The 21,463-nt window shown below is 43.9% G+C and overlaps 1 protein-coding gene across 1 annotated transcript in view; it reads left to right on the forward strand.

The window, feature by feature from the left end:
• The first annotated feature begins 259 nt into the window (after positions 1-259).
• Positions 260-21,463, forward strand: part of LOC105095726 (uncharacterized) — a 433,324-nt gene continuing 412,120 nt past the window's right edge. The window contains exon 1 of the transcript XR_010384256.1: positions 260-432. The gene's annotated coding sequence lies outside the window, so the exon portion shown is untranslated. The remainder of the gene's footprint in view (positions 433-21,463) is intronic.

Raw genomic sequence — 21,463 nt, forward strand, 5'->3', positions numbered from 1 at the left:
CGGCGCGCAGCCAGGGGCGGGCGGAGCCAATCACGGGCGCCCGAGTGGGCGGGGGCGGAGGGTGGGGGAGGCGGGGCGCCCCCGGCCGGGCACCCGGCGCTGCTCCCCGGGCCCGAGGGATCCCCAGCAGCCGCGCGCGGGGCCCGGGGCGGAGTGCTCGCGGGTGTGTCCATCCGTCCGTCCACCGCCCCCGTCCCCCTGCGGTGGCTCCCGGCTCGCCCCGCTCGGCGGCCGCGCCCGGCAGATGCGCGGCGCGTGGCCCCGGCTCCTGGGCCCCGGCCTCTGGGCCCCGCCGGCCCAGGGTTGTGGGCGACCGGACTGAGGCGAGCTCCCTGTCCGCTCTCAACACCTGAGGAAACTGGCAGAAAAGTTTGAGAACGAAAAGTCCAATCGTCTTTCAGCTTCCGCCCTCCCTGTGACACTCCAGCCACGGTAAGGAGCAGGAATTGTTCAAATCTCTGAAGAACCACGGCTAGCCCTGCAAACCCTGACCACCGACGACCCTCTCTAGTCTGTCCAGGCTCGACTGTCCTCGAGGTACACGGGCTTTCCTGTCTACACTGACCCTCTTGAATCCACAGGACTGCTGTCTGTTTAGTCAGCCCCTACTCAGGCCACAGCAGCCTTTCATGTCCACACTGACTCTCACTGTCTACACTGACTTTCTTAGTCCCATCACTTCTCCGTCTCCACATGCTGTTACACAGACCCTAACTTCAACCCTAATAGGAAAGGTTTGGCTGGAGGCCGTGGCAGCCCCATTGAGGGCTTTTCCATTTTGCCAGAACATTTCATTTCGACACCAGTCTTCCCTTCTCTGATAATTCTCTGGATCTGTTTTTTATTCCCTGACCTCTCCCTCCTACCAGACCTCCCCCTCATCTGGTTTTGACTTTCGGAGGAAATAAACTTTTCCCCCGCCACCCCCACCCCACCCCCACCCCAAGCCTGAATGTAAGGCTGTTAGGTTTCAGCCTCCCCCTCCCCACTCCGTTTTCCCTGGCAGAGCCACTGAGGTCTGAGGCCGCGGTAGAAACTGGGGAGGAGGGGTGTGGTAAGGTAACATAGCTGCTCTCTCTTTGGTCTGAACTGGGAGGAGCCAGCCCGGGGCGGGCTTTGCCAGGCCCCGCCCCCATCTGCCAGGGCAGCGGGAGGGCTCGTTGGTAAATCTCTTTCTCTCAGCTCACGCCTCTGATGTCTGAATCCAGGCCTCTGCTCTCCTTGGCTGTAAACTCGGTGCAGGGATTGTGTCTTCTTTAATATCTTGTGGGAAGCAGAGTACAGTGTAGCGGCTGATAAATAATAAATAATAATAATCTACTGAGGGTAGCGGGAAGACTGTCAGTGAAAGGGAATGAGAACACCGGGGAGATGGCCCATTGGTGTTAGAGTAACTGCATTTCCTGAAAAAAGAAAAAAACGAATGAAGTTTTGGCGTGTGAAGCTGGGGGTGGGGAAGGGACAGAGCAAAGTACTGCAGGGAGCAATCCACCCTTGATGGTGGGGTCAGCCAGGAGAAGTGGTGTGTCTTTAAGACAGGGTGACAGATGGTCCTCCAAGGGGGAGCAGGGTGGGAGTAGGGGCAAGAAAGCTCCCCAAGTTTCCTCCAACAACCTGAAGGGGAGCGATAGACGTGGTTTGAATGCTAAATTCTTAACGCGGTGTATAAAAAGTGATTGAAGGGTAATGCAGTTGGGAGGAAGGAGAAAGAGGGATTATTTTTGATTTTAAAAAAGGACTCAGGTAGCATCTCAAGCACTGAAAGCAGAGAGGAGACCAAAGGCACAGGTGAGTCAGTGTTCATTCATGCTGTTGGAAGCAGTCCTCTGAAACGATCTGCATGGATCCACCAGCTATGAGCACGTAGGGGAATCCACCCGGCTCTGTCCAGGAACAGAGGCACGTGGTACAGGTGCAGGCATTATGGTAATACGGCTACAGTCTGCAGGGTTAAGGGATAGGTTAAGATCTGGCAATCTGAGGCACTCAGTGTCTTTCAGATCATTTTTGAATGATCCTCAAATGAAAGAAGGAAATATGCACTCCCAAGAATCCTTCCTCAGCTACACCTCTAGGTGAAGGTGTAAGGATTCTCCCAGTTTTCCTGCTGGCATGATCAGAGAAAAGAGTCCATGCTGAATCTGCATCTACCCAGGTGATGTCAAGGGTGCCGGTTCTGGTGTGTTGCAACGCCTTCAGGGTTGGAGCTTGATAACAGCTCACTGGGGGTGCCAGCTTGTCTGGAGAAGGAGAAAAGCTGTGTGAATTAGAATCACAGTGGGCTTGTCTGCCCTCTCTTCACCCCACCCATCTTTCATCCCCAAAGCCTGAATGCAAATGAGGATTTCTAGAGTCTAAAGCCAAGCTCTTCCTCTGCACTGGGGCTCTGCCCAGCTAGGAGCAGTTGGGTTTGGACACTGCCACTTACGATCGGTTGGCTCTGGTGTAGACATAAACTCCCTTTCTCCTGGAGTGCTGCTGTTCGAGTCATCTGCCCCGATTCCCCCAGGGTCTTGGTGACATACACCTTATCTTCTTTGTGTTGTGTACGAAATCTCCCCTCTTCCTGCATAGACCTTGCTGGTAGCAGGGATCTGTTCTGGGTTATTCACCGTCCTGCTTTGTGGTATTTGGGATATGCGCCGTGGTTGTCATGGCTCTCTCTCCCTGGTGAATGGAATTTGTTGGGTGTTATACGTGGGAGCTCCTCTGGTCCTGGTCAAAGGTTGCTCCGTGAAGTGCATGATCAGCTTGGTGAAGTGTGCTTCCAAAGCCAGTTCTCTGTCCTGACAGAGATGCCCTGAGCTGGGCTCTGCAATCAGGACTAATGTGTATGCCCCAAGCAGGTGGGTGGTGAAGGAGTGGACTCGAGGTGCCCAGGGAGGTAGACTGGAATGCTCTAGAACATCCATTCTCTACTCAGAGCATAAACCATTATTTGTGCAGTCGATCAGGCAAGGACTTTGCGCTGGAAAGACTACTACTGTCACCCAGAGAGGCACCAGAGGAGCCACATCTGGACTGTCTGGAAGTGCCCACTGTGGCTGAGATGGCCTTCCCTCCTCATTTGTAGCAATAACCACAACAAAACAACCATTTACTCAATGGCTACATCATGCCCAGCGTTGTACCAGGTATTCTTCCTATACTACCCAATTAATGGTCATGGCAACCTGTGGAATCAGTGTTATCAGCCCTGAAGGCTCAGCCACAAAGAGGGTAGGTGATCTCCTGAAATCACACGGCCAGTAAGTGGCAGAGCTGGAATTTGAGCCTGGTTAGTTGGTTCCAGAGCCTTTGTTCTTTTCACCACACTCAACACACAAATGCAGTTTCTTTTGTCGTTAACCCAGTGCTTGTCCCTTGGAGAAGACCCAGTAGATGCTGATTTTGCCATTATCAGCAGCCAGTCCTGGACCCAGGACTGGAAATCCGTCATACATGATTGTAGGACTGTTGTAGAAGAGGGAAAAGCATCTCTGATTACTGAATGCACAGGTCACTTGGAAGAGTGGACGCCTCATCAGAAACCCTCAGGTCTGAGAGGACATCTGTTTCCAGGAGCGCAGTGGGTATAAATAGAGTAGGAGCCAGCTTCTCTGCTGGTTCAGTTTTGTGTTTGCTGTTTTGTTTTGCTCACATTTTGCTCTGCTAAAACCATCCCCATTTGGCATCAAATGCATTAATAAATCCTACATAAGTCACTGTCCCTCCAGTGGCTAATCAATCCATAAAAATCTATTTGGCACCTACTGTGTGTCCTGCATTTCAACCCCATGGTGTTGATTAAAGCAGGAAGTAAAAAGTCACAGCTGCTGGATTTTCACTGTGGCCACCCTGTTCTGTAGATGTGTCACAAAGGCACACGCTAATCATTCAACCGGCCATTTTCGGAGGGCCTCCTGCATGCTCAGCCTTGTGCTGGGTGCTTGCTTTCAGGAATACAGGGAAGGTACAAGGTGGTTCATACTCCGCTCATTTTTACCCTGACTGTTCCCCCGAAGGGGCTGAGGCATCCAAATACAAGATAGGGGTCTCCCCCTTATCCACAGTTTCAATTACTGTGGTCAACCTCTGTCTGAAGAAATTAAATGGAAAATTTGAGAAATAAACAATTCATAAGTTTTAAATTGTGTGCCATTTTGAGTAGCCTGATGAAATCTTGTGCCATCCTGCCCAAGACATGAATCATCCTCTTGTCCAGTGTATCCATGCTGTGCATACTACCTGTCTGTTAGTGTAGGAAAAAATCCCAGGTCCTATAATGTTTGGTACTGTCTGCAATTTCAGGCATCCACTGGGGGTCTTGGGACATATTCCCTGCAGACAAGGTGAGACTACTGTACTTGCTTCTTGTTCTTGACAGAGGTTAAGGTAACAGTGGTTGTTACCAAGAAACAGAACCTGGTGCTTAGTTGTGGGGAAAAGGCTCTAAGTGTTGTGAGCATCTGGGGGATGATCTGTAAGAGTTGTGCTGGTCAGGATGGCTTCCTGGAAGAGGCAAGTCTCGTACTGGATCTGAAGAGTGAGAAGATTTCCATAGGAGGCAGGAGCCCAGATCAGTCGGAGTAGAAGGCAGTGACCAGGAGGTTAGGGGAGATGGGATCCCTGGACTGGGGAGCTCATCCCGGTATGATAGTTTCTGTAACACGACATGTTGTTAACAGTCATTTCCTTTGGGTGAAAATGAAAATGTATTTCCCTTCTTTGTTCAAATCAGTGAAATATTGGATTCTAAGATGCAGAGTGAAATCGGTGGTGTCTTTTTGGCATTCTCAGTGGTGGGAATTCAGCACCTTTTTTTAGTACCAGCTGTTTGCAGGTGGCAGGAGTGCTAATTAGACGGAGCCACTAGCAATTTTCCTGGGTGGTTCCGACTCCCTAACTGACAGGAAACACTGCTTGGGCGTTTTAAAAGAGCAGATTCTACTCTCCCTGTTGATAAAGTGATTCTTCAAACACAGTGGTCAAAGGAATGGGTTTAGTAGTTGCTTAATACATATTTATTGGGTGTTGAATTGTTCACAGCGACCAAAATTCCTCTTTATTTTTTCCATGTTTAAGAAGGGCCGGGTATTTCTCTATGAGACAGTATAAAAAGAAGACCCAAATGATTGGGAGGGTGGTTGTAGGAACATTTAATTTGAGTGTTAGGATTCTTTTGCTCACTGAAGCAGGTTTTTTCACTAAAGGGAAAATTCAAGAGACTTTTGAGAGAAGATTGGATCCTCATAGTTCTTTGCATACATATTTTTCGAGCTGTTTTTAAGAATAAAAGAGGTAACAGGCCTGCCAGTTCCCTGTTTGACTCCAGAATCCACAGGTGCCAGTGACTTTTATTTCCCTCTGAGTTTTCAGGAGAACTTGGGGCCTGGACCATGTCATTAGTGGGGTCATCCTACAGCCTTGAATTGGGCCAGAGGCAGGACAAATACTCCGGGGCAGGTGACTGCCCTGCTTTGCTCCAGGACAGAGACCCTTACACTCTCTGCCCTCTGCCTGGACTCAAGCTGCCTGAGAGAGTCTCTCAGTCCACGTGGGCTGTGGGAGAAGCAGAGTAGGACGCAGAGGACCACCGTGCAGAGCCTTTGGCTGCAAATCTCATTTTCATCAGCTGTTGAATGAACACAGCCAGGTCCAGGCCTCTGTCTCAGGAATTATTGTTTATTCCCATATCCCCAAAGCAGAGGCTGCCGGTCCTGTTCACAAGCAAAAGGCAGCCCCACCAGGGAACAAATTCACTATTCTCCCTGAAGACAGAGGTGTTGGGAATCGAGCCTCAGGATCTCTCAGAGTTTGAGAGAATTCTCCCTTTGTGGGGCGAAGTATCTATTGGTTTCAGCTGTTTCAGGTCCTTTGAAATATGTGTCCCTGCATTCCATCTTCATGTTTATCCCCACTAGAATCTGTGAAGCTGCGTGCACTTTCCATGCAGTGGGTCTAAGGGGAAGAATTTGTGAGGTCATGCCCAGTGGAAACATGACTGTCAACACATGACTGTCAACACAACACAGAGGCCCTGTCCCCAAGGAGTTGGAGGCAACAGGGAAGAGAAAAGCCATAGGTCCTGAACTCAGGGTACTTAAAAATAGCCTAAGCCTGTGATAAAAGTCACCATCTGGTCCAGGTGCATCTTACTATAAGAAAATATGATATATGAAAATTCAAAATGATTAAACAGAAGGATTTGCTAGTTTACATTACAAAAGGATGCATGAACTGCCTGCAAGTGAAGTTTTCTCCTTTGATATTTAATCTGTGGCTGATTTATTTAACATTCTGTTCTTATACAACTGGTCAGAAACACATTAATTTATTTTTATTTATTTAGGGCCTGTCACCTACCTGCTTTCAAGATGTCTTGATCAATTTATAGGTTAAAATGTAGGGCAAAAGGAGACATTTAGGAATGAAATAGAACAGACAGCACCCAAAGGGAGGAGGTGGGGTTCGAGGCATCAAGCATACAAGATGAATAGGTTCTACAGTTAGGATCTCTAAGGGAAAAAAGGGCAAATGTGCCAGATTACTTGATTGTATAAAGGAAGGCACATTTGTATCAGGTCATAAAAGATGTCTTGAATAGAAACTGCTTTAAAAAATCAGAGACTGTTACAAACGGAAGAATGTAGTATTGAGATAAAAGGTTTCTCCTTTAGACTTTGGAGACAAATGCTAATCGTGTAAAAGTGTAACACTACAGGCCTGTTCCGTTAACATTTTTCACTCCTTCTAAGCCTTTGAAAAATATTTACCAGACGATTTCATTTAAAGAACATTTCAATTGTTTATAGATTTACTTATTGCCAACTCAGGAAAAGGGTTGCAAATCAGACACGTTTCCTTGAGGTGGTTGTGAATTTTCCTACAAGGCAATAGGTCGGTATCTTCTAACTTAAGTCTAAACTCCTGGTATTTTCAGTGTAGCTTTAGGTCAATTTCAAAATTAGAGAGTTTTGGCTAATATAAAATTTCATTAGAAACAACCAAAACTTAAACATTAGAATAAGCAGGTTTAGAAAAACCTAGGAGGGCTTGGAAAGAGTCAGAGCAATATTTGGAAATGAGATGTTTATATACCAGTCTGCAAATAGACATATCCTATTAATGAACTTAGCATTTTAAAAGGGTTGCAGATATGAACTCATCATTATAATCAAGAACGTTTTTCCTGGGAATTAAGATCGACATGTGGCAATAGATGTGTATGTGTTGTTCAAAACCAACAGAGATGTTAGTTGGGGTGGCAGTATATAAAATAATGAAGTACTGATGATGAAAATATCAATAATAGCTGATATTGGTTTAACGCTATGTGCCAGATACTGTTCTCAACCTTTAATTTTATTAAAAATGGTTCTTCTTATATTCCTTACAACAAAGAACGTGGGAACTGATGAATCCTTAGTCTAAAAATTTTAATGCAGACACTTAGAGAGGGGGTAGATGTTCCATTATCAGTAGGGAGTCTGATATGACCCATTGATTAGAGGAGAGATGTGGCTGGCTCATTCTGGACACATGTCTCAAAGCCAGAATGGAAGCTGGATGTCATGTTGTGCCTTTTTACCACCTAAGCATATACCAGGTACCTCACACTGGTGAGCTCTGGGCATCCCCAGCCGATGGTTGTACCACTCATGCCACTGAAATCTGAGCTAAAGGAGACTGGAAAGTAAGATTAGAATGAGACACAACCCAATTGTGTTAGTTATCTATGGCTGTATAACAAATTTCCCCAAACCTTAGCAGCTTAAACAACATTCATTATCTCACTCAGGGCCTAAGGCTCAGGAGTCCAGGAGCAGCATAGCTGGGTGGTCTGGCTCAGGATTTCCCATGAAGTTGCAGTTAGACATCAGCTGGGGCCGCAGTTATCTCAAGGCTCCACTGGGGCTGGAGGACTTGGTTCCAAGCTCACTTTCATGGCTGTGGGCTAGAGGCCCCAGTTCCTTGCCTTGTGGGTCTCTTTACAGTGCTGTCTCAAGACATGGCAGCTGACTTCTCCCTGAGCAGCAAGTGGTCTGGGTGAGGGGGAGTGTGGGAGGGCAAGACAGAAGCTGTAATGTCTTTTATAACTGAATCTTGGACAAACAACACAGACCAATGGAGGTTTGATGTGAGAAGGGCCACAAGGCTATGAATACCAGGAGGTGGGCTCGTGGGAACCATGCTGGAGGCTGACTAACACAACAGTCACCTTAGATTCCACGGCTTCCAGAGAGAGGAAGAGTGGTCATGGTAGGAGGTAGTCACTGGATTTCAGGACTTCAGGCTTCAGAAGGTCCCCAAGAAATCGGAGGACATTACGTGGGACTCCAAAAGAGAAGATGGCTCAAGAACCCTTGTTAATAGAATTCTTAATGTGTGGTTGCCAATGCTCTTGAAGAGGAATAGGTGGGAATGGGTTTTGATGAAACCAGAGTGGCTGTTGGAAGGTTCATCTTTGAGTGCAGCTGGCAAAAGGAGAGAAGAGGCATAAATGTGGTAGAGTTACACTCACCTAATTAATGCTAATTAACTAAGGCAAAATGGTCAGGATGACAAAAAGCTTTCCTCATCTGACATGAGCAGAATATCAAGAAAGGATCTGATTGGTGATTGTGGTAAGATGTCTAAAACTAAGGATTTCTGTGGAGCAAACCCTTACTGGATGCCACCGTATACCAGGCAAAGTGCCAGGTGCTGAGGATACAAAGATAATCAAGACAAGGTCACTGCCCTCGAGAATCTCCCAGTCTAATGGGGAGACACACACCTATGAACAAAGCATGGTCAGTACTGTAATGAGATTCAGTACAGATAGAACCAGAACCTTAGGAGGGGTCCTGCCAGTGCGATTTGGAGGCAGGTGGCTCGGAGAAAGAGAGAAGAGATTACACTTGAGCTGAGTCCTGAAGGATAAGCAGAATTTTGCCAAATGAACAGTAGGAGGAAGGGCAAGGAGAACAAGAATCTCCAAGCACAGGCTGGGGTAGCTGCTAGTGCTGCATATGATTGGAGCAGGGTGGAGAGTGCAAGCAGGGCTAGAGCAGAAAGAGGGGCCACTTTACCTTGGAGGCTCTGCACTGGGGATGCACAGGGCAGTGTTGCTTAGAGTGGGGCCCTACATCAGGATCGTGTGGGAGGCTGTTTCCTAAGCCTAACTCTATGTCCACATCAGCAGATTGTTCACCATAACCATTTTCTCTTCTTCCTGGGCTAGACTACACCTCCCAGTGTCCTTTGCAGTAGGACTGCAGCTCCCAGCCTCCTTTGCAGTTAGACTATATTGCCCAGTCTCCTTTATAGTTAGGTGCACTCGTGTCAATGGAATGTAAGTGGAAGTAATATGTACCATTTCCAAATCTGACTCGTTAAAATCTGCCCTGAATGCTTTCCATGCTCTTTTACCTCTCTCCATGTTGGTGCAGGCAAGTACAGGGATCTTGGAAGCTACATGTTACAGATGGCAGGGCAACAAAACCCAGGAAGCCCTGGGTTTCTGAATTTGGGCATTAATAAAATGAGAAATAAAATTATATTGTGTTTGAGCTGTTTTATTATTTTGGGTTTGTTTGTTTTTGCAGCTAATGTTACCCTAACTAATACAGCAATTGACTCAGCCTCTGAGAGGGGAAGTCTCTGGAGAATCTGCATTTTAAACAAGTACCTTAGGGAAGTTTGAGAATCCCTGCTGGAGGCGAAGGGGAATCAGCCACTCATGGGCTTAGAGGAGACCAAGTAATGTGATGCTGTTTGCATTTTAGAATAGCAGGAGGAAAGCAGAATTTTACCTCTTTCTTTGTGAAGGAGAACAATCTACTGACTAAAAAGAAAAAGAAAACTGTGGGAAGAGAAAATTGAAGTTCAAGATGAGTAAAGAGATTATAACAAGCATCAAGCTGCTGTAAATGATCTCAGGTCTCTTGGCCGGGACAAATTACACCCCAGGGAGCAGCAAGAACTCACCATCAAAGCAGTAGAGCCTCTGCTGATAATCTTTAAGGAACATGGAGAGTGGGAAAGAAAATGGAGTGCTGGAGATAGGAAAATACATCTTTCATTAGTAAAGAGGGGGGATGATTCTGCAGACTACAAAAGTGGGGGTCTCCTCTACCCTCATTAAGTTGATTATTTAAGGCTGATTTGTGAGCATATGAAAAATGAGGAATTCTCTGGAAACCTGTGTGGCTTCTTTAAGAGCAAGCCACCACAAGGTAACTGTATTCCCAGTTTTGCTATAGACTTGCTAGATTATTATGTCAGGGAATTGTGTTAGCTATGGTAGAGGCAAAGCATACCTCAGCTTGGTATTTGTCAAGGAATCTCATGATAAATTTGTGCACAAGTAATTTCAATTGCAGACTAGTATTTGGGTAATACATACCCAAAGATGCTGATCAATGTCAGTATGAAAGTACATTTCTTGTGTTTCCATGTGATATTTTTATTAGTGATGCATAAGACATAATTGAGTTAGTTCGTACTTAACAGATTTTGAGATGACATGGAGAGAAGACATGGTTGACGTAACAAGGTCCAAAGAATAGGCTTAAGTATTAAGCTAAATGTAATGATATGAGATGAAACAGACAAATGATAGGATTGAGCATGGGGTCCCAACAGTAGCTGTGGTCTGAGAGAAAAATACAGGAACGTGGCATCAGTCAGCAGGGATGTTCAGCTGCCCAAGGCTCTGTACAGACTCAGAGCTTAGCTGGGAAGCCTCTGGGATTAGCTGAGACCTGTGTGTGGTTATCTGAAGAGGTGTCAGAAGCAGAGGGCACCAGGCAGATTTCAGAGGGCCAGATTTCCGGTCCAAGTAGAGAATGAGCTCTCTACAACCATTTCACAGCTGCCCGGAACAACAGGCCGCTCGGAGATAGGCGCACTTGTCAATGGACGGGACCAAGTGGAGGAAGAAAATCCCTTGGTGAGACATCAAGGAAGGGATGAAGGCACCTGATGGGTGTTTGGCCACAAAAAAATTGTTAGAGTCCCTCCAAATATTAGTAGCTACTATTACTGGCTCCCTTAACATGTGCCAGGCACAGTGCTGAAGTGGGCTCAAAAATCCCGTGTTAGTTTTCTCTTGCTGCTGTAACAAATTACTACAAAACTAGTGGCTTAAAACAATACATATCTAATATCTTACAATTCTGGAGGACGGAAGTCCAAAATCAAGGTATCTGCAGAGCTCGCTATGTTTCTTCTGGAAGCTTTAGGGGAGGATCCTTTCCTTTGCCTTCTCCAGCTTCAAGAGGCTGCCTGTGTTCCATGGCTTTTGGCCCCTTCCTCCATCTTCAAGGTTAGCAGTGTAGCATCTTCAACTTTATCTGTCTGTCTGCCTATCTATCTGTCTTCCTCTCTGTTATCATATCTCCTCTAACCCTGATCCTCTTACCTTCCTCTCGGAAGGACTCCGGTAATTATACTGGGTTCACCCAGATCATCTAGATTCATCTCCCCATCACCAGGTCCTTAGCTTAAGCACATCTGCAAAGTCCCCTTTGCTATGTAAGGTACCATAGTCAGGTTTTGGGGACTGGGATGACAATATCTTTGTTGGGGGTTGTATTCTGTTTACTGCAAGCCCTTTATCTATTGTCTCATTTAATTTAATCCCTCACTCTCTCAAGTAGTTGGGCACCATTTCCACTTAACAAATGGAAAGCTGGAGCCACGGAAGAGTGAAGTAACACACTGCACTGCCATGAAACAGTGTGACTGGGATTCAGAGTGGGTTCTGACTCTAAGACCTGGGATTCTCACCAACCTAACGCTGTACTGCGTATGTTACTATCATTCTTAGAGCCATAGTTTTAAGCGCTAATAACTGCTCTTCTTTAATGGTGTTAATTTAGCAGTGACATTTTTGCAGCTTGTTTTTCTAAAATGTCACAAAATTCAGACAATTCTGGCTACCTATGAAATGTAACTGGCCTCCCCTGCTATCATCTCCTTAGCATCCTTGGCTCACGGCTCTTGCCCCTCCTGAATTTTGTCACCTTGGGCCGTCTCAGCTCCAGGACTTTGGAACAGTGTTATTTTCTGAATTCGGATCTGATCATCTTTGTTGACTAAAGGTTACATAGCTGTAAGAGTTTGGTTTTAACCCAAAGTAACAGAGTTATCAGGTAGAATGTAAAAAGATCCAAGAAATGTAGGCTAAAAACCTAGCGATTCAGTGAGATGAGAGGAGCAGCCTGGTGATGATGGCATTTGGGCCATAGGGCGGACATAAAAGTGGCAGTGCCTGGTTGAAGCCCACTTTCCCCGAAACTGGAGGAGTCTCCTGCTCAGGCCCTCTGTGCTGGAATATTTCTTCCAGCATCTGCACATCTGCAGGCTTGTCTAACCCACTGCAAAGCTGAGGGAGAGACAAGCCAGTGCCCCATTTTACGGGATGGGGACCCTCAGAGGCTCAGAGCTGTGCTCAAGGTCACATGACCAACTCATGGCAGAGACTAGGCCCAAAATCAAGGACCCTGGGTTCTAGTCCTGGCTCTGCCACTAGCTGCTGCTCTGGAACAATGAGCTTGACAGTGAACATGTCATGTCTTTTCTCTGGTCATCCTTCCAGCAAGCTCCATCTTGACCATTTGGAAACACAGTATGTCAGCATTGACCAACCTCCATCTGTAGCCCAGTTCTCATTGTGCTTGGCTGTGCAGGGCTGGGCCCTGGGTCAAAGCTGAGCTGGATGTGGGTTAAGCACAGCCTGGCTAGAGAGAGGCCTGAGGCACATGTCAAGAGGGGTGGTCACTGATGACACCAGGAAGTATTTGCCAGCAAGAGATTCCACGGGGCACGGGAGGGGCTTGGTTTGGGCTGTAGGCCGTGAGCTGACTGTGATGCTGAGTGGTCGCTGGATGGCAGGAAAGGAGAGGAAGGACCTCGAGTCTACTGGGTTCAGCTCCTGTTCAACTACTGGGACCCAGTTTACCCTCCCGGAAGGTGGTTTCTAGATGGTTCACACAGCAGTGCCATGGCAGCTTTCATCAAGGCTGTGTTGTAAGGTTGGTATTGATTGAGCACCGAGAGTCTAAAAGGGAAGGAAACTAACATTTTTAAACACCTTGTTCATGCCAGGTACTCAGCTAGAAAAGACAGAAACTGCCCTTACTAGAACCTAGTTTGTGCTAGGCACTGGCTGGAGGTTTTCACTGACCCTGGATACAAGGAGGAATACGACACAATTCCTGCCCTTAGAGAGGTTAAAGTCCACATGTCTGTGGATACTAACCTTTACTAGACAACATAAGGACTAAACAAGGTGGTAATTAATGAAGATAAAAGGAAGTAGCAAGAGTAGCAAGTGAGGAAGTGCTGGGTTTGGGAGTACCAAGGGTCTGTTTTCCTTCCAGAACTCTGGTGTTAAGGCATGAGAGGTGTTACTTTTAGAACATTTCCCCAAAGGGGACTTGATTTCTTAAAAATAACATTCCACTGCTAACTTGTGTTCGTTCAGTTTGGTTCATTCAGTTTGTGGTCCACTAGGACTCTTGGATCTTCTTTTCTCCATGCTTGCTTCTAGCTTTTGTGTAGTTGCTATCTTTCCCTGGAATGCTCCCTTCTCAACACTCAGCATTCCTGTGACAAGATGAGGGGAATAAAGGAACTCGTTTATTAAATGTTCAATTGATTTTCGTTTTCCCCTTTTTTTTTTCAAAACAGCTTTATTGAGTTATTACTTACAGACCAAAACATTTACCCATTTTAAGTGTGCAGTTTTAGTAAATGTACGGAGATGTGCAAGCATCACCACAGCCAATTTTAGAATGTTTCCCTCACCAGAGGGAATAATTTAAGGGCACAATACAAGAAATATGGGTTTATTCAACCAACTTGAACATGCATTTCTGAAATTATTGTATGTAAAACTGTCAGCAAATTTTGAGTCACTTCACAGTATACTTCTGCAAAAAAAAGCAAAATGAAGTGGAAGGAGGAACCGCTGTGCTTTAAATCTTAAGAAACTATTATCCATTTTGCAGATTACTTCATTAATAAACAAATTATTATAAAAGTAATTATTTTAGAGGTGGCAACTGCCATTAGCGAGGACTGTGTTGTTGTCTACTGGGACTCATAAAAAGTCTTTTTAATTTGCTCTTCAAAAATCACTTATACCCACAAGACCACTTCAGTCAACGAAATAAATCTAGGTATGGGCAAACCTTAGTTACCATGGCAAAAACAGCTTTACCTTTTTACCTTTCTCATTTATTTCCGGTCAGATTGTCTTTCTTCTCCAGAACTCCCTGATTTGTGGAAGGACTTGTCTAGTGAATCCCATTCCATCCCTTTGCAAAAGTGGCCATTCTTTGGCCTGAAAGGCACCATTCAGTCATTCAGCCCTTCGGGGTGAAGAGTACACTAAATAATGGATGCTTGAATGGTTTCCATTGTAAATACCCATTTGAGAACACTCAAGAGCCAGAAAGTTCAGAATCTCTTGCTGGCTGCTCTGTTTGTTAGATAGACCATTGCTTGCGAGGCTTATCGCTCTGATGGGGTTTATTGGTGGGGTCCAATCTCCTTCCTTCTCATCTCATATTCTACCCTCCTTCTGCTGTAGATCCATCAAATATAGAGAATTATTTATTCCCAAGCAGAAGGGGAATCATTCTTCCAAAAAAGGTATAGGAAGAGCATGATCCTAGGTTGGAAGCTCTGAAAATGCTCTCCAGTTCTATTTGTGAGAGTAGGGTTAAACTCTGTGTTGCCGTCTACTGTTTGTGAGAAAGAGACAGATACCCAGGAACGAACTTGCATCACAGGCATATTTAGTATTTACTTGTAAGTTACCAGCGTTAAGTTATCAAACATTCAGTGCAAGATCTCAAGAAAATATAAATTTTCACACAGTGAGCATGCTCTCGCAAAGATAGAGAACATTGCTCACACTCCCAAGGCTTCCTTTACCCTCTTCCCAGTCATTACCTCCATCAAGTAATCAACATCTGTCTTTGATGCCATATAAATGGAATCACATAGTGTGTACTTTTTTGTATCTTTTTTCACTCAACATTAGTGTGTGAAATTCATCCATGTTGTTGCCTATATATAGCAGGAGTTCAGCTTTTACATTGCTGTGTATCGTGTGCCATTGTATGACTGTACCGTGATAAGGTTAGCTTTCCTACTGTTGATGGACATCTGGGTAACTTCTAGTTTTTATCTGTTAGAAATCGTGTCTTTATGAACATTCCTTACACATATTTCTATGCACCGAGGTAAGCATTTCTGTTGGAGTAGAATTGCCGAATCTTGGGAACACCATGTTCAGCTTTAGTAGATAGGATAATTAAGACTTTCTAATTCTTCTTGTGTCAGTGTTTTCAGGTCATGGTTTTTAAAAAAGAATTTGTCTATTTCACCTAAATTGTCGGATTTATTGTTATAACATCTTCTCATTGCCCCTTTGATGTTTGTAAGAATTCTAATGCTGGCACTTAAAAAAATCATTAATATTAGTAGTTTGTTCCTTCCTTTTTCTTGAGCAGTCTTTGTAGGGATTTTAATTAGTCTTTTCAAAGGACCAATTTTTGGCTTGGTTGATATTTCTCTATGTTACAGTTTTTTATTTCATTTTTCTCCTATTTTTATTATTTATTTCCTTCTAGTTTATTTACCTTGAATTTGATGTTCTTTTCTAACTCCTTGAAGTCACTGATTTTCTGTTATTCTTTTTTTCTAAAATACACATTTAAGTAAGGGTATATATTTTTCTTTTAAACTTAATTTAAGCTCTGTGCTACAAGTTTTTAACATGTTCGTTTACCATTATTATTCAGTTGAGAATATTTCCTAATTTCCATGCAAATTTCTAAGTTCTGATTTGTTTTTTGAATCACTGGTTATTTAGAAGTGTTATTTAGTAATTTTCAAACATTTGAGGATTTTAAAAGTGCTTCACATTGATTTCTAGGATTTTTCTATTCTGGTAAGAGGATATACTCTGTTGAATTTCAGCCTTTTGCAATTTTTTGAAACCTGCCTTGTGACTAGACTATGGTTTATATTGTTAAATGTCCCGTGCACACTTGAAAAGAACGTAATTCTGCTGTTACTGAGTTCAGGGTTCTATATATGCTGACAGGGTCGAGTATGTTTATCCTGTTGTTTAAGTCTTCTTTATCTTTACTGATTTATTGTCTGATTGCTCTGTTAGTGGCTGAAAGATGTATTTGAAATCTTCAACGGTAATACTGGATTTATTTGTTTTTCCTTTTGGTTCTGTCAGTTTCTGCTTAGCATGTTTTAGGTTTTGTTTTTAGGTGCATACAAGTTTCAGATTTTTAAATAATATTCCTGCTGAATTGAATTTTTTCCATTATGAAATGCTCCACTTTATCTCTGAGAATACTTCTTGCCTTAAACTCTTGCTTTGCTTGATATCAGTATGGCTAAACAGCCCCCCCCTTTTATTTGGTTAGTATTTTCAGGGCATATTGTTTTATATCCTTTTATGTTTTATACCCTTAGTGCGTCTCTCTGTTGTAAGCAACACAGAGTTGAGTCTTGCTGTTTTCTATTGTATTTCCAGTCTGATAACCTTTTAATTTTGATTGGATTATGGAGTCTACCTACATTTAACAAATTCCTGATTTTTTGGTTTGAATTCCATCATCTTATTATTTGTTTTATATTTGGTCCACCTGCTTTTTGTTCTCTTTTCCTCTTCTTATTTTAATAAAGAGATTTTTGTTATTCTATTTCCTCCCTTTATTAGATTTTGTTATAAACTCTTTTATTATCTGTTTAGTGTTACCCTAGGGCAGGAGTTGGAGTTCTTTTCTGTAAAGGGACAGACAGTACATATTTTAGGTGTTGAGGGCCACATACATTTTCTGACTCCGTCCCCTTCACCCACCTCCTCCCACCCGCCCCGTTCCTCTCCCTTGTCCTCCTTCTCCTTTTCCTTCTTCAACGATGTTTTAAAAATGCAAAATAATTCTTAGCTCCTAAGCTGTGCAAAATAGGCTGTGGGACAGATTGGACATGGATGATAGTTTGCCAAACTCTGCTAGAGGTTTACCAGATACCTTCACAGAATCTACTTTTCAATTAATAATTTTACTACTTCCTGGACAATACATGGACCTTGCAACACTTTAATTCTATTTACAAAACTTTCTTCTTTTTGTGCTATTTTGATCATGTATTTTACTTCTCCATATATTTGAAACCCCACAATACATTATTACTTTCACTGTTTTAAATAGTCACTACTAATTTTGGTTTACTCTTAAATAGACCATTTCTGGTGCTCCCCATTGCATTCTGCATTACTATTCAGCCAACTGGAATCATTTTGTCTGAATAACTTCCTTTAGTGTTTCTTTTAGAGTGTATGTCTATTGACAATACATTTTCTTAATTTTTATTTGCCTGACATTTTCATCTTAATTTTTAAGAGTATTTCTACTGGATATAGGAGCCTGGATTAGCAGGTCTTTTCCCTCTCTCTGCATTTTAGCTTTGTCATTGTATTGTCTTCTGGCTTCTGTTGTTTGTGCTAAGTGTTGTTTGTTCTTATTATTGCTCCAAATGTATCCTTTATTCCTCTTCTGGCAATTTTAAGATTTTTCTTTTTGTCTTTTGTTTTTTTAAGGTTTACTATGATGTGCCTTTGTGTAGTTTTCTTTGTTTTTATGTGTCAAATTCCACAGTAGTTATTTTTCACTCTCTCTCCCTTTTTTTCCCCCTTATTTTTCTCTCTGTTCTGTTTCTTTTTGTGTATGTATGTGTGCATGTGTTTAATCTTTTTTTTCCATGCTTCAGTTTGGTTATTTTTCTATTTTTCTGTGGACTTATTTTCCAATTTACTAATTCTCTTTTCTGCTGTGTCTAATCTGCTCTTAAACCTATCTATACCCTATTTATTGAATCTTGAATTTTTGTTACCATATTTTTCAGTTCTGGAATTTCTATTTGTGTCTTTTAAAACAGATTCTGTTTTTTTCTATCTTTTTACGTATTTGTTTGAACATATTAATCCTAGGTTGATAAATTCTTTGATAATTACAGTATCTGGGTCCCCTGAATGTATCTTTCTAAGGTCTTTGGCTTTTTTATAACTTGGTTTTATTTCCTGTCTCCTAGAATGCTGGGTAATTTTTTGCTAAATATTGAATATTGTAATGAAAAACTGTCCAGGCTCTGCATAATGTTACCTTCGTTTAGAGAGGATTTTATTTTTTTTCTCTAGGAGGCAGTTAAAGAATGGGAAAATCACCTTGGTCCTGTCAGAAACAGATAGTTTAAGGCTGAATTTTAGGCTTTGTGAGGGCTGGTGTCTGTCTGGCTTGTCATTTCCCTTCGTGTGTAATCCTTCAGTTGTCTCAATGAAAATCTAGGTTATTTGCCAAAATTTGCCCTCCTTGATGGGCCCTGAACTTCAATATTTTTTTCTTTCTAACACTTTGAGACTGCTTAAACTCTCACGGTTTCCCAGGCTTTTAGAAGCTGTTTATAGCTTAGTTTCTTGGATTCCTGCCTATCACATGGAAAGCTAAGGAATGAGAAAGTTCCTTGAGAGGAATTCATATTCAGGATCCTGGCTTATTTCTGTTCGGGCCCTTTCTCCAGGATAAGTGTTCCCTGTGTTCTGGCTTTCTTGGTAGCTTTGAATTCCAATTTTTGTCTTCTCAGACCAGCAAGGCTGCTGTGGTTCTAGACATATATTTCTTCTCTGTCTCAGTGATGTCCTTTGAGAACTGATAAATGCCCTGAAGGAAAAACATGAGGGACCTTTAGGGTTTACTCCTGTGTTTCCCTTTTCTCCAGAATCTTGGCCCCTAAAGTCCTGGCTGCTTTTGTTCCTCTCCTATGACTCCAAACAGCTGTTTTCTGCAATATATTTAGCTTTTATAGTTGCTCTCAGCAGGATGGTTAACCTGATACAAGCCACTCTGTCAAAGGCAGAAGCCAACGTCTCCAGATATTTATTTTTAAAAGTGGTTTCCAGGACATGTCCTGAGGCCATTGCACATATTTAGCTCTGTCTCCTGCATTTTTTTGAGGCATCTCCAACTGAGGGCTGGCAAGATCTTTCGGCATCTTCAACATTATTGATAATAAATTATTAAGCGCTGTTTAATATAATTTCTAAATATTAAATATTTTGTAAGTATTTTGAAATTGGGATTAAAGTGCCAAGCATGATCATTCTCAATCAGATCACTCAGTTTAGCATAACACACACTGATTCTCTATGAAATAAAGTTTACCATCTTTCACTTTAAATTGTGAGGCATTCCATTTCAGACTTCACACACACGTACACACACACACACACACACACACACACATACACACACATATCATGCCTCTTTCTGCCCCTCTGGGAACCCTGACCTGAGCTGATATTCTGACTCCGCTATTACACTGTAATATGACTGTGGTCAAGCCCTCTTTCAACCCCTGGCCCTTAGTTTCCTCATTTGGAATATGAGTTTTAGGTGGGAAGTGGGATAGGACCAGGCAAGTGCCCAGGGTCCTCCCAGCTCTGATGCTCAATCTGTCTTCTATGCTTTGATTTGGGGAATCCTTGGTGGAGCAATCAGATACTTAACTACTCTGAGCAATGAGTCCTCACTCAGACTGCAGAACTCACTCCCCTAAGTCAGCCAGTCTCGTGGCTGTGGGCCAGTCCTCTCTGGGGCATAAGGACTGAATGGACCAGGCTGGGTCTATGTTCCTGACGGGCAGGCACCCTGGGCAGTGGGCCTCCCAAGGAACCGTACCCTGTGTGAATGACAGGAGAGAAAACATCTCATGCTGCCCCTAGTCCCCCAAACCTGCATCATTCAACCATCTTGGCCAGGAATTTCAAATCTACAGGTGGTTGCCTCTCAAACGTGTCCAAAATGTCCCCTTCCTGCTCGTTCTGAATGTGCTGTCTTGTAAAAATTGTCTGAGAGAGATTGACCCCTCCTTTGCCCAGTTATAAATTTAAAATCTTTGCTTTAGAATTAGTCCCTGAGCTCCACCTGAGCCTGTTCCCTCTCTTCCCCTGCTCGGCTCTGGACCATGGCTGGTACAGACATGTGCTGCCTGCTCTTCCATGCTCCCAGGCAGCAGGCTCCTGGTTGGATTTGGCCAGTGAGAAGCACTGGAGGGAAACTGAGGGCAAGAAGAAGGGAGAAGCCAGCTTATTTCTGTCCTTTTCTCTTTGCCTTGGGTTGACTGAATCCTTGGCAGAATCTACACATTCCATAGTCCCAGCTCCTCATGGATGGGCTCCCTGTGGTTTTCAGCCTCTCCTGGGTAACCCCAGCTCCCTGCTCAGGTAACTCTGGCTTTTCTTTGTCCCTTCAGCTGAAGGTTGGTCATAGTTTCCTGCTGTGCTCATCTCTAGGGTACCTCACCATCCCCTGTCATCTTCCCAGCCTCTTTTCTTATGTGGAAAACCAATAAGCATCATTAAATCCCCTGTATGTGAGTACTCGGAGGACTTGCTGCTTTCTTGTTTAGATTCCAACCAGCTGAGTTGCTAAAAACTGTACTTCAAGCATCGTTTTCTTTCATGAGTATCTAATTTAAGCACCACTGAAGCACATTCATCCTCATTTCCTTTATCACCTCCTAAGGTAGACAGGACTGTGCTCAGGGACACAGCAGTGAACAAAACAGGCAATATCTCTGGTCTTGTAACACTCACAGCTTTGTGGGCAAGACAGCCTCAAATTCTTAGAATCAAGTGTGTTGAGAATGAGACATAGAGATTTAGGACATGGACAGAATTGGGCTCAGGCCTCAGCCCTGTGACTTACTGCAGGCTGTAAAAACGCAGGCAAAGGACTTTGCCTCCTTATGCTTTAGTTTCCCCTTCTTTAAAAGAGCACTTAGTTACTCGATTTGCAACCACTTTACATGTCCAGGGAGGATGCTGATGCTGCTAACTTCATAGGATTGATCATGATTAAATGAGTTGCTAGAGACAGAGGTCCAGGAAACAAACTCACATCAAAGGTTTATTTTTAAAAGCAGCTTCTGGGGAGCACACATTCAACACTGCTGAGCGTCAGGTCCGACAGGCGAGGTGAGGCTGGAGATGTGACAAGAAGGGGCGAAGTCTAGACAGTGCTGGGAGGAGCACCCAGTCACAAGGCTGGAATTACGCCCATGGCGATTTCTGCTGGGAGCCAATCTGTAGCCGCACCGGTCTGCGTGCAAGTGGGGGCAAGAGCCTTCCTCTCTCCTCTGTTTGGCCAGGATGTCAGTCCCCCTGGGAAGGACTCACTGACGTCTAGTCTGGGCTGGCCTCCCTGGACTTTTCTCGTCACTGTTGTGCTCGTGGCCATCAGCATCACCATCATCTTCATCGTCATCGTCATCACATCATCACTAATGTTTACTGAATGGGGGATCTGCCGTGCTCCAGACATTGAGCTGTGGCTTCTCATGGCAGTCTGGGTTAATTCCAGTCCTTTTATTTTTCCTCATCATTAAGACTGAATGGTTCCCAGAG

The sequence above is a fragment of the Camelus dromedarius genome, chromosome 15 (genome assembly GCF_036321535.1).
Source record: "Camelus dromedarius isolate mCamDro1 chromosome 15, mCamDro1.pat, whole genome shotgun sequence".
NCBI lineage: Eukaryota > Metazoa > Chordata > Mammalia > Artiodactyla > Camelidae > Camelus > Camelus dromedarius.